This window comes from Marmota monax, unplaced genomic scaffold (assembly GCF_021218885.2).
Source record: "Marmota monax isolate L192 unplaced genomic scaffold, Marmota_monax_Labrador192_F-V1.1 WCK01_AAM20220418_F8-fsc00067, whole genome shotgun sequence".
Taxonomy (NCBI): Eukaryota; Metazoa; Chordata; class Mammalia; order Rodentia; family Sciuridae; genus Marmota; species Marmota monax.
The window spans coordinates 2,544,105-2,557,842 of NW_026695065.1; the positions used below are offsets into that span (position 1 = coordinate 2,544,105).

Consider the following 13,738-nt stretch of genomic DNA (forward strand, 5'->3'; position numbering starts at 1 on the left):
CTATTCTCAGTCATTCAGTGTCATATTTCAAGATTTCCTATTCATTTATTCCTTGAACTTTGTTGATGATTCTGTTCACTTGTACGTCAGAATTTTTAAAAATGTATCACTTGTAATACTTTTTATAATATCACTTCAAATCACATACTATGTTTGGAGGACATATGACAAAATATTTTGGGCCCCACAGAGTAAGAAATATAGGCCAGAAACCTAGGCTAGGTATGCTACTGTAACTTTTATCTATTCTCCAAATAAAAAGAAAACAAATTTTATATACAACTCAATGATCTTCAAAAGCATTTTGATTGTTAAAATGTAAAAGGACTAATATTGAATTCCTGACAACTGTGAAAAATCAGCTTACTATATATATATATATATATATATATATATATATATATATATATATATATATATATATTGGTCTTGAAGCATGAAATAAAGGAGCATGTTTAGAATGGGGAGAAAATGAAGTGTATCATATGCACAATAATGATAGAGGTTTCTCCCACAGCACTTGAATGTTACAATTTGCTTTGTAGCCCTTTTAAAGGTTTTCAGTAACTGCTTTAACTTTCCTTGAGAGACAAACTAATGCTCTAATTACATCAGATTTTTTTTAGGTTCATACTGACTGTGCCTTTTAATGTTTCATCTTAATTTGTTAAATTAATTGATTAAGGTTAAACCAGATTTAATTAAAAGGGAGGATTAAAATTAGTATTGCTGAAAACTTGCTGACTTACTCATCCAGTCTATTTAAGCACATACACTCATAAACTTAGACTTGAATATCAGCTAAATGAAATTTTATGAACTTTAGAAAATAATAGCCACTAAGTCTAAGGGTATTTCACATACTAAAAGTAGTCTTTAGATCAATGTACGGTACCCTTGTGTCTAGTAAATGAGTCTGTTTAAATATTGGCTCATAGCCTATATCATGTGTAGCTAGATCATGAAACTAATTTCCTCAGTAAAGACTTCTCAAAATAGATTGAACTAATTTCCCACTAGGTTTAATATCTACAATGATTAAAAAAAGTCCTTAAGAGTATATAGCACCATTCAAATGAAAAGCTTTAAGTTCTTCCTAGGCATCATTTCATTTAATTTCATCAATTTCCTAGGAAAAAAATGTGATTGGTACTGAACTGAGGGTGGGAATCTAAAATTGACTTGTTTTGCTTCTGCTTCCCTACCTCTAAGCTTATGAGAGGACAAGGTCATATGAAATTGAGGAGCAAGCTTTTTTTATTAAGTAATTCATCCTTTCATTGAACAAAGTCATATATAATACCAGACAGGGTGCTTTGCACAGTAGTAGATACCAAACAAACTTACACATAAATAAGATTATATAACTATTACTACATTACAAATTATGCTAAAATAATGCTAAGAAATGAACTCAAAAGTAGAGACATCAAATTGTAGCAGAAGACTTGTACTTAAACTTGGACTCTGTCATTTATTTATTACCTTCATAAACTTTAGCACATTTTTAAAATTTTATGTTTTGTTTTTTAGTTTTAACTTAAGTAAAAGAGGGACAATTGTCTCCCTAAATAATTTACTAATATTTAACATAGAGCCTGTGGTATACTTTGGATTTTGAGGTTTCCCCAAAAATCTTCTTTTTTAATACAGGAACTTTCAAAGGTGAAAAGAGGAGTTTATGAGAGTTCTAAACTGATCAGTGGATTAATCCATTCAATGGAATTTGAATTTCCAAACTGGTTGTGGTACATGGTTGCAGGAAATAAGTCACTGAGGGCATGCCCTTGGGGTTTATATTCTGTCCCTGGAAACTTGCTTGTTCTCTGCTTCTCACCTTCTATGAGCTGAGCAGTTTTTCGGTTGTTGTTGTTGTTGTATTGTTTTGTTTTGTTTTGTTTTCCTGTCACACTTTTCTTTTCTTTTTTTTTTTAAGAGAGAGTGAGAGAAGAGAGAGAGAGAGCGAGAAAGAGAATTTTAATATTTATTTTTTAGTTATCGGCGGATACAACATCTTTGTTTTGTATGTGGTGCTGAGGATCCAACCAGGGCCGCACGCATGCCAGGAGAGCGCGCTACCGCTTGAGCCACATCCCCAGCCCCAGCCTGTCACACTTTTCTATCTTGATATGTTGCCTCAACTTGGGACCCAGGGCAATGGAGTTGGCGTACTGTGAAGTGAATCACTGAAACCAGAGCTGGTGATGTGGCTCACACTGTAGAGCTCTCGCCTGGCATGTGCTGGGCGCTGGGTTCAATCCTCAGCACCACATACAAATAAAATAAAGATGTTGTGTCCACTGAAATCTAAAAAATAAATATTAAAAATTTCTCTCTCTCTCTCTCTCTCTAAAAAAAAAAAAATCACTGAAACCATGAACCTAAAATAAAATTTTCCTCCTGTATGTTGTTCTCAGATATCTGTTTACACTGATAAATAGCTCACTGTTACAGAAATTGATATCTGTAACTGGGGTCACTGCCATCACTAACCTGAACATGTAGATCAAAAGCCTTTGAAACTGGTTTGCAGGAGTTCTTCAAAGTTTGAAGATGCAGGCTATAATGCATTAGAATGTTGTAATTCTAATTAGAATTGTTGTTCAATGGGTGATTCTAGTGGAGGCTAAGAAGACCAATGTTTTAGTCATATTTTTTTGATGCAAAGAAAAAAAGACCTGGCAAGAATAATTTTACAAGAAGAAATGTTTATTTGAGGCTCAGTGTTTCAGAGGTCTGAATCCATATATGGCCAACTCCACTACTCTAGGCCCAGGATGAGGCAGAACATTAGGGCCAAAGGGTATGGTAGAAGAAAGCATCTCAGGACATGACAATCAGGAAGAAGAGAAAGATTCCCCATACCACAAACAAAATATATACTCCAAAGGCCCAATTCCAAAGAATAACATCCCCAAAACACACCTTATCTGCCTAAAGTTACCTCACAGTTAATCCTTACCAATAACCTAATGGTTAAGGCTCTCATAACCCAATCATTTCACCTCTAAACTTTCATGAATTGTCTCACACAGGATCTTTTTGAGAACACCTCCTCTCTAATCCATAACAATGAGAATGCCCACAGGAATGCAGATAGTAGAGTATCCTCTCAGGTTTCAGAGTGGAATGAGGACTCTATTGTGAATTAGACTATAGGCCATTTATGCTATATCCTAACAAAGAAATTTTCAACATTTTGCTCATGTCCTGAGATTTTGTGTGAGACTAAGTTTTAGAGTGATGGACTAATTAAACCAGTGGAGGAAATTTCAAGGCAGCACAGCATTCAGACAGGGACTTATGTATCACTGGTAGATTTTAGCCAGGTTTACCCTTATAATAAAAAGCAGAAAGCAGAGAAGAAAAATTTCAACAACATGTGGTTTGACCAAATAAGTACATGTAAAACTGGGTCCAAGGAAAATGTGGTTGCTCTAGAGATTACTTTCACTAAGAGAATCTATGTACATTGCAGAGACAATGGGAAAGATCCCTTAATGACAACTCAGGAATCAGCAAGACAATATCCATCTCAGGGTCAAAGGTACAAAAGTAAAAACTAATCTACTAGACCATGGGGGAACCCTGCTAGCACAGGGTTGGCTAGAGAGTTATTTCACCAAGATCAGTCACCCAGGCATACATAGTCTGATGCAACAATGATCCAAGGGGTCTTGGCTCAAGCTGGTGGCAACCTTGGAGTCTCCCACATGGTGCTGGATCTTCAGGAATGCAGGATGCTAGTATTAAGGTGTCATGGAGTCTTTCATGAAGATTTCAAAGGGAATCCTGGGAGGCCAAGCAGAGTGTAGCAGGGTTGGAATCCCTGAGGACAGCCAATTATAGGGAAATGTGTGAAGCTGTGAGAAGGATGCCAAAGAAGTGAAGACCATTGGGATTAAGTGCAAGTAATGTGGAAGGTCTGCTGAGGAAAGCCACTGACTGCAAAGAGAACCAGCATAAAAGAAAAGCCATGTGGGTGGCAACCAGCTAGGCTAAATGTGTGAGACTGCCCAGGTAACTTGAAGAATGCATCTTGCTGCTATGTCCCTCAAATACTGGATGTGGGTTTTCAGGACTTGTTTGCTCAGCTGAGTTTCAGCCAAATATTGTCAAATATGTCAAGTATTATCAAGTCCATCTGTTCATAACAACATGTGAAAACATTTCATTTGAAAAGTACCATGGACTACCTGTGAGTTAGGCACTACCTAATTATTTTGAAATCCCAGGTCCTGGTACTTTAAGATATGCAATTAAGTGTAAGGGTTCTGAGTGTGAGAATTATAGGACAGTTGGTTTTCTCTGGTTGTGGAGAGCAATGACAGAGTATGGGAGAGCAGTGTCTGAGATTGGGGCCTCTGATGATTTTTATGACTATGACATGCTTGGTGCCTGGGAAAGTTTGTGTGCAAAAGTGCAGGATGCCTAGCTGCTATGGTAATACTCACCGTGAGTAGGGTCCATGATAGAGTCTTTATGATAGAGTCTTATCACCCTTGACCTTGATCTTAGACACAGCTCCTGGGAATAAAGGAACTCTCTTGTTAGACAGTCACAATGTTTCACAAAGCTCCATTGTTCCTGAACCTGTCCACATAAAAGTAACTTTAAACAATGGACTTTCTTGAGAACTACACAAAGCTCCTAACATTGCACATTGCAACTATAGTATGTAACTGAGGAATAAGCTTCATAATGTTGCTAACTCTGTAACCTGACTAATGACACAATCAACAATAATGTCCTACGGATGCAAGTGACCTAATGTAACCTATTGATATAAATAAAGCCGTCAGCTCAGACGAGCAAGCCATTTTGCCTCTGTACCTTCCTTCTCTCTCCTTTTGATTTCTTTACATTTAAGAATTTTTTCTTACTTTTATATACACTCTGTATCTAAGTATTATCACATGCTAGCTGAAGAAAATAAATAGTGTTTATATTATATATACATACATATATATATATATATATATATATATATATATATATATTGCATAAATCACAAATCCACTATAAAGAGTTAGTGTTCCTGACAGAAATAAGACAAAATAATATAGGAAAAGCAAAAGCCAAACAAACAAATATATATATATATATATATATATATATATATATATATATATATATATATATATATATTACTCACAGTCTGTTGCAGCAACAATCTAAAGGGTCTAGGCTTAAGCTCCTGGCAACTTTGGAGTCTCCTACATGGTGCTGGATTGATCTATCTATCTATCTATCTATCTAGCCCATGTGGTATATATAAATTGACTACTCTTACAAAATTTTTAAAAACACAAAAGCTGATAATAATCTGTGTATGTGTGTGTGGGGGGGGGCGGGTATTTATATGTGTATATGTATAGATTACCAATATTCTAATTAAGAAAACTTGAGACAATATTACAGAGAAGCAAGACTAGAGATTGGAAAACTCAACTGCAAAATAACCAGATTACTACAATAAAACAATAATGAGAAAAAGAGAGGGAGAGAAGAAGAGAAAAAGGGAGAAATAATGTTGGGGAAAGAACCCAAATATGAAAGCATCTAAATGTTTGAAGTCTTAGAGTAGATATTGCCAATCAAAATGGAATGATATTATTTGGATGAAAATTTTAAAAGTCTTTAAATATTATAATAAAGTGAGATAAATAAGAATGCTGATTGGATATTTGTTAACATTTACACACTATTTTTAGTACTGCAAGTGTGATAATAGGATAGTTTGCCTTTTTAAATAATACTTTCATCTTGCAGATAGATACAGAAATAATTACACATGAAATTGTACAGTGTCTTAAAACAATATGGCTAAAAGCAGAAACTAATTGTCAAAGTTCAGTGACTTATATGAAGTTCCACATCTATTGTAAAGCTGAGATTTTAACCCAAGGAATCAAACAATAAATAGATCCTTGTGTAGTTCCAAGTAAGGAAAAGGGAGTGAGAAAATGGCCTACTAGCATTATCATATCACTAGACTAACATCATGTCAAACTGGATTCCATGTTGAAACCTGAAAAGGGCAGTTTATCATTGGAGAATAATCAAATGATATGATCTATAACAAATAAGGCAACTATATATTTGGTGAATATGCCAGATATATCTTTCCTCATTCAAAAATGAGTGTTATAAAAAATAATAATATGTTGTAGTCTATAAAATAAATCTACAAACATTAAGGAATCTTTTCCACTTAAGAAAAATAAGAACCATGAAAGTTATTTGCAAAATATATATATATATATATATATATATTAGACTGCAATGTTCTGTTCTCCATAAAATAAATGAAATTAAAAATACTACAAAAAAACTGTTTCAAATGAGAAGAAAAAGAGACATATACTTAAAGATTGAATAGAAAATAAAATCTCTAGCTGAAATGAAATCTGTAACAAATTGCTGAAGAACACTTCAGAAGCTTAAAATGATTATGAGTATCATGACACATTTCCACAAACTAGAGATACTTTTTCAGAATGTGGAGGAAAATTATGAGCATAAAGGGCATAAATCGCACATTCACTATAGAGAGTTAGTGTTCCTGACAGAAATAAGACAAAATAATATAACAAAAGCAAAAGCCAAGCAAAACCCACAAATTTTTTTTTAACAATTACAAATTTGGTATAAGTCAAATTGATAAAAAGTGGTCAATGAAATTATATATGCAAAAAGTGGATAAGAGAAAATATTTAACATTGGGGACTGGGTTTGTAGCTCAGTGGTAGAGTGTTTACCTGCCATGTGTGAGGCACTGTGTAAAATCCTCAGCACCACATAAAAAGAAATAAAAGATATGGTATTGTGTCCATCCAGAAATCAAAAAAATATTTTTTTAAAAAAAGAATATATTTAACATAGAAGTATGTGAGTACTGCAAACTATAATATGAAAGTAACAGATGTACTTTTGATCATCATAATAATTGATTTTCTAAAACATATCAAAATGTGAATTATAAATCCTAATGGTAGCTCATATAAATTGATATGATTGAAGGCCTACAGTTGTAAGATACAAATATCATGATATAATTTGGTAATAAAGTCAGACATATATATTTGTCTGAGCCCATATATTAGTCTCCAAAACATTCTTAATTTATATTACATAAAACAACAGCACTATATGCTAAAAATTGGTTTTTGAGATTTTCTAAATTTTAGTTTTGACAGATAATAACTATAATTATATTTATGTGATAGAATGTCATGTTTTAACACATAGAGTGTCATTGAGACTTTTAGATAAAGTAAGCAGCTTAGAACAGAAATTCATCGTTTCTCATACATGAAATCTAGAATACAACCTGACATGGGAGTACAAAAGAGACTGTTATGGAAGTGTAAAGGGATAGTCAGTGAGAGGCAAGGAGAAGGTAAGGAAGAATAATGTTGAATTGATATGATCAAAGTAGGTAAACTGCAAGTACAAATATAACACAAAGAAATCTATTATTCTGTATAATTAAAATGCACTGAAAAAATATCTCCACTTAATTTTTGACAAATGGAAACTGAATTGAAATTTTAGTAACAGAAGAGCAATGCTTAAATGAATGTCTTTAACCCCTAAAGTCCCAAGATTTTAAATTCTGTGAATATTTCAACAAAATTGAACATATATGTGTGTGTGTTCTAGATTATTATTTCCAACCTATTTCACACACACACAACACACACACATATATATGTTTTTAATTGTATTGTTTAATTTTATTTTATATTCCATGTTATATTTAGGTTTTCATATGTGTTACACATCTGTAATTAGAGGACAAAATGGGTTAAATATATCAATCACTGAAATAAAAAATAGTTAAGATTCTGAGACTTTCTCTGTAGGTTTCACTTTGGACTATCTACTTCAACAAAAAATATAACGTCATTTCTGTTTGAGCTAAACAAATATCCAGTATGTTTGGTGTTTTAGTCAGCTTTTTCACCGCTTTGTCTAAAGGACGTAACCAGAAAAAATGTAGAGGAGGAAAAATTTATTTTAGGGTTCACAGTTTCAGAGTTTTCAGTCCAATTACAGCCAACTCCATTCCCTGGGGCTCCTGTTGAGGCTGAACATCATGGCAGAGGGAAACAGCTCAAATAATGAACAGAAAGCAGAGAGAGAAAGAGATTTCCATTTGCCAGATACAAATATATACTCCAAAGCCATGCCTTCATGCCCCTCCTCCTCTGATCATGCCCCACCTACCTTCAGTTACCACACAATTAATTCCATCAAGTGAGTAACTCACTGACTGGGTTGAGGTTCTCATAACCCAGTAATTTCTTCTCTGAACCTTCTTGTAATTTCTTACATGTGAACTTTTTGGGGACTCCATATATCCAAAGCATAACATTTGATATAAATTCTGAATTGATACATTTCCTTTTATTCAAAATAACATTTGTATTGTTTGTTTCCTCTGAAAATTAATTTTCTCATTCTTTGTTTTTTTTTTTTTGTTTGTTTGTTTGTTTTCATTCTGAGTAATTACATACATTAGACAAGCATTTATGCCACAATGCAAAGGTCAAAATTTACAGAATTCTGCTAACAGTAGTATTTTCATTCATCTTTATGTCTTATCATAAAATATATTCATCAAAAGCTTCCAGGATTTAGTAAAATATTAAAAGTTTTATTTCATACCACTTTTCTTTATTTGTGGATACTTTACACATATGTTTCAATTTTAGCAATTATAGCCCTTAGATTGTGGGGATGATTATTTATTCATTCTCAATATTCTTTTGATTAATGTTAATGACAATTATTTTCCCAAAACCAACTTTAACTACTTAAAAAAGCATATTTTGAACTATGAACTGTACATGCTATGTTATAAGTTACAGGATTTTATTAATGTGAAGTAAGTACATTCCTCGTTATTACTCACAGAGACTGGATTATATGTAACTAAAACCCCTGGACAAAATAATGAAAGCTACTACAAGCATAATATAAAAACTAAACATATAATGAATGTTCAAATTATATTATGTATATGTACAAGATAATGCACTATTCTGTGTAATTATTATGTACCTCTTAAATATTATATATATATATATATATATATATATATATATATATATATATATACATGTATCTGTGTGCCAATACATATATATAGGCAGACTGAGAAGGAAAATGAAACTTTCTATGATTATGTAAGACTGAGCTTCCTGTGTGTTGTTTTGTGTTTTATTTTTATTTTATTTTAATTTGCCTGTAATACTTTCCAGTTTAGATTACCATATGTACTAAAATCATAAACAAGAAAAAAAGACAAAGCAAAAAAAAACGTGTCTTTAGTCAAAAGAGTAAAATTAGCACCCCATATAAGAAATAATTTGTGTGGTTTGCTGTTGTTATTGTTGTTTGTTTATTTTATTCTCCAGACATTTCCCAAGAATGTAGCAGTGATCAGATGAATATATCTGTGTCAATTTGTCTCTCTGTTTTCTATTCAATTCCATCAATAATTGTGTCCTTTTTTATGCCAATACCATACTGTTTTCATAACTATTGCTCTGCAGTATAATTTGAGATCAGGTATTGTTATGCCACCAACATCACTTACTGCTTAATATTGCTTTGTGTATTCTAGATCATTTATTCTTCCATATGTATTTTAGGACTGTGAGTCCTTTCATCTACTTAGTGAGATTTATTCCCAAGTATTTTTTGAGGATACATGAACAGAAATCTTTTCCTGATTTCTTTCTCAACAGACTCAATGTATTATTGTAAAGCAACTGACTTTTGTAGGTGGAAAGTGTATCCTGATACATTGTTGAACATGTTTATAAGCTCTAGAAATAGCTTGTTGGAGTGTTCTGGGTCTCCCAAATATAGAATCATGTCATAAATAAACAGAAATTTTGACTTATTTTACTAATTGCATTCCTTTAATTTTGAATCACAGTGGTGAGAACGAACATCCTTCTCTTGTTCCTGATTTTATAAGAAATGCTTTCATTTTTTTTACGTTCAGTAGAATGATATATGTTAGTTTGTTTTATACAGGCTTGAGGTACATTCCTTCATCCCAAGTATTCCTACTGTTTTAACATGAATGGGTGCTGTATTATATGGAAAGATGTTTCTGCACTGATTGTGATGACTATATGATTTTAGTCCTTGATTCTACCTATGTGATAATTTATATCATTGATTTACATATGGTGAACAAAACTCATATCCCTAAAATTAAATCGATTTGATCATGGATTACAATCTTCTTACTTGTGTATGAATGTGGATTGCTGATATTAAGAATTTTTGCATCTACATTCATCAGGTATAATGAACTATACTGTTTTGAAACAGTTTTTGTATCACAGTGATATTGGCTTCATAAAATTAATCAAGGGGTAATTTCATCCCTTTATATTTCCTGGAAAATTTTGAGTAATATTTGCATTTAGTTTTTTTTTTTGTTTGTTTGTTTGTTTGTTATTGTTGTTTGGTTTTTTGTTGTTTGTTTGTTTGGGGTTTGTTTCACACTGAAAATTGAACCCAAGGGCATTGAACCACTGAGCCACCTCCCCAGCCCTACTTTGTATTTTATTTATACACAGAGTCTCACAGAGTTTCTTAGTGCCTCACTGTTGCTGAAGCTGGCTTAGAATTCATGGTCTTCCTGTCCCAGCTTCAAGAGCTACTAGGGTTACAGGCATGCACCACAGTGCCCAGTGGCATTAATTCTTTTTAAAGGCCTGGTAGAACACATATGATACTCCTCCTGACCCTGGCATTTTCTTTCTTAGGGGTCTTTTTATTACTGATTTAATCTCTTTGCTTTGTGTACAAATGCATGCAACAGTATTTTCACAGTTTTCTCAAACTATCAGCAATATAAATATTTTGTACATAAGTGTATATAGCAGTTTTATTCATAACTTTCAGAATTTCAAAATAAGTAATAAATCTTTCAAAACTGGACAACTGTGGTACTTCTATGCAATGGCATACTATTTTGTCAAAAATAAATAAATAAATAAATAAATAAAACAAGGAACTCTTGAAACCCTCAATGACATGGAGAAATTACACAATTATGTGTTGTAGTAAATTAAATAAGCACGTTATATTTAAATGTTATATTATGTGATCCCATCTCTATAATATTCTAGAAAAGAGAAATAATTTTGAGATGAAGAAGAGAGGAGTGATTTCAGATATTAGTGCTGGGGAAAAGCCTTGGCTACAGGGCAATAGCATATGTAGAGTTTTTAGAATTAATTCTCATTCTCTGTTCTGTATAATTTTTGACATTTGTGAGTATACACTTGTGTACAAATGCTAAGACTCATAAAATTTACAATATAATTATACACTTTATTCCATGTAAAGTATTTAATTTTTTTAAAAATATAATTCCATAATAAGAAAAAGAACACTAGGGCCTGGGGTTGTGGCTCAACAGTAGAGCACTGGCCTAGAAAGAGCAAGATCCTGAGTTTGATCCTCAGCACTGCATAAAAATAAATAAAATAAAGGTATTGTGTCCAACTACAACTAAAAAATAAATATTTAAAAAAGAAAAAGAACGCTATGTTTGGTACTCAACTTTATTTGTATTAGCTATAAGGAAATTTGGATAAACCATTCAACTATGAATAACAAAAAAAAATCTGAGATAATAAATCTGTCACTTAAATATACTGGGGAAACCAAACAAGGCAAGGATGATTAAAAGTAATAGGATCTGAAAGTAAAAGAACTAAAAAAAAGTAATCACATTTTTGGATTTTTTTTCTTTTTTTTTTTTTAAGTGACAGACGATTCTTATGGGGTTGTTCATAATCTAAAAAGCTAACAAGTACAATCTAGACACTTCATGTTGATTTTGACTGAAACAAAGAAAGATTAAGTTGTTGGGGAAGGAAGAAGTAGAGTTTATATATCTTTGTGACTAAAGATTATCTGTGACTCTTTTTAATGCCAATGTTTGTATGTGTAGTATCCAGATTTCAACAAGCTCATTATTCCTAAATGATAAAAACACTGCACATGTTAGGAACAGAAGTGTTATACCTCAGCATAATAAGGTTGTGAAGTGAACACCATATTGAATAGGGAAAAACTGAAGGCATTTCCTCAAAGATCAGGTACAATACAAAGGTGCCCATTCTCAATGCCCTGATTCAATATAGTACAATATATTTTTACTAGAACAATTAGGCAATAGAAAGAAAATCATATTATCTCTGTTTGCAGATGATACAATTCTATACATAGAGGAATCTAAAAATTCTATCAAAAGTCTATTAACCCTGATACATGAATTCAGTAAAGTAGCAGGATACAAAATCAATACATAAAAATTAGTAGCTTTTCTGTATACCAATAGTGAATTTATTAAGAAAGAAATAATGAAAGCATTCACACTCACAGTAGCTATAAGCTCATAAAATACCTAGGAATAAACTATGTGAAATATCTCTAAAATGAAAATTACAACACACTGATGAAAGAAATTGAAGAAGACACTAAAATGTTGAAAGTACTCCTTATTCATGAATTGGAAGAATTGATGTTTTTGATATTTCAATACTACCCACAGTTTTCCATAGTTTCAATGCAATTCTCATCAAATTATTATTGACATTTTCCACAGATTTAGAAGAGACAATCCTAAAATTCATATGGAAGCATAAAATACCCCAAGTAATCAAACCCATCTTGAAGAAAGAGAAAAAAGAGGGACGAAATTAAAATGTCAGATTTTAAGACACATTATAGTGCCATCATAGTCAAAACAATGTTAGTCAAAAAGAGAGATGTTGTCTTGAGGAACCTATAATTTGGGCACTTTATGGTACTATTTATTAATGAAATAATGAAGACCATATTAGCCTAAGATTCTGAGACTGACCACAACACCAGAAACATCTTGAGATTATTAGACCTATATTATTCCTACATAACATTCTGTACCCATCCCTCACCAAGTTTTCCTTTAAAAGAACTGGAAACCCTATGTAGTGATCACAGCAGGTTTGTGTAAAAATCACTCTGCAGAACTAAGTTTACTTTGTGAAGAAACAGTTACCCACTGAGCCAGTGAAATGGAATGTCTGTTGGATCCCAGAGATGGGAACATATACAGGTTTCTGACCCCTAGAGAAGTTCAAATTCATAAAATTTGTCCCTTCTCTCAATAGCTCTTGGCTAAAACACCTTGGAGTTTTGCAGTGAGATCTTGTGAATTCCTTTTCCAAAACAAGTCTACTATGCTAACTTCAGGTTATTGATCTGTTTAGCCTATAAGCCTATTAGGGTTGTAAAATTTTCCAAAAGCTAGGACTGCTAGTATCCTGTCTGATAGTGTTTTCTGGGGCTCTCTCTTTCACCTTTATTCCTGAAGAGGAGAGACTCTCACTCCCACAGTTGTGGAGCCAATATGAGGGTACCAGGATATTTTGTTTCTCTTACTATGCTGTTGTCCCAGGTCTGTGGATCTTACAAAGTTTCTGTTTCTCTCCTATTGATTACCTGTGTTTTCTCATGATAATTCACCTTAATACGCAGGTATAGACCTTTTGCTTTGATTTTTCTTTGTGGAAGGACAAGTGAGCGTTGTATGCCTCTATACAGCCATCTTGAAGAGCATTGTTCAAATTCTGAACAAGCTTTTTCAATATTAGTCATGCTTCTTAGATACCAAGATCTGAGTAAATTATAATTTTAAATAACTAAGATTTAT

At 32.6% G+C, this 13,738-nt stretch overlaps 1 pseudogene; it reads left to right on the forward strand.

Annotated features, from left to right (window-relative positions):
• Positions 1-4,324: 4,324 nt before the first annotated feature.
• The window catches only part of LOC124081595 (superoxide dismutase [Cu-Zn]-like), a 36,742-nt pseudogene continuing 27,328 nt past the window's right edge, over positions 4,325-13,738 (forward strand).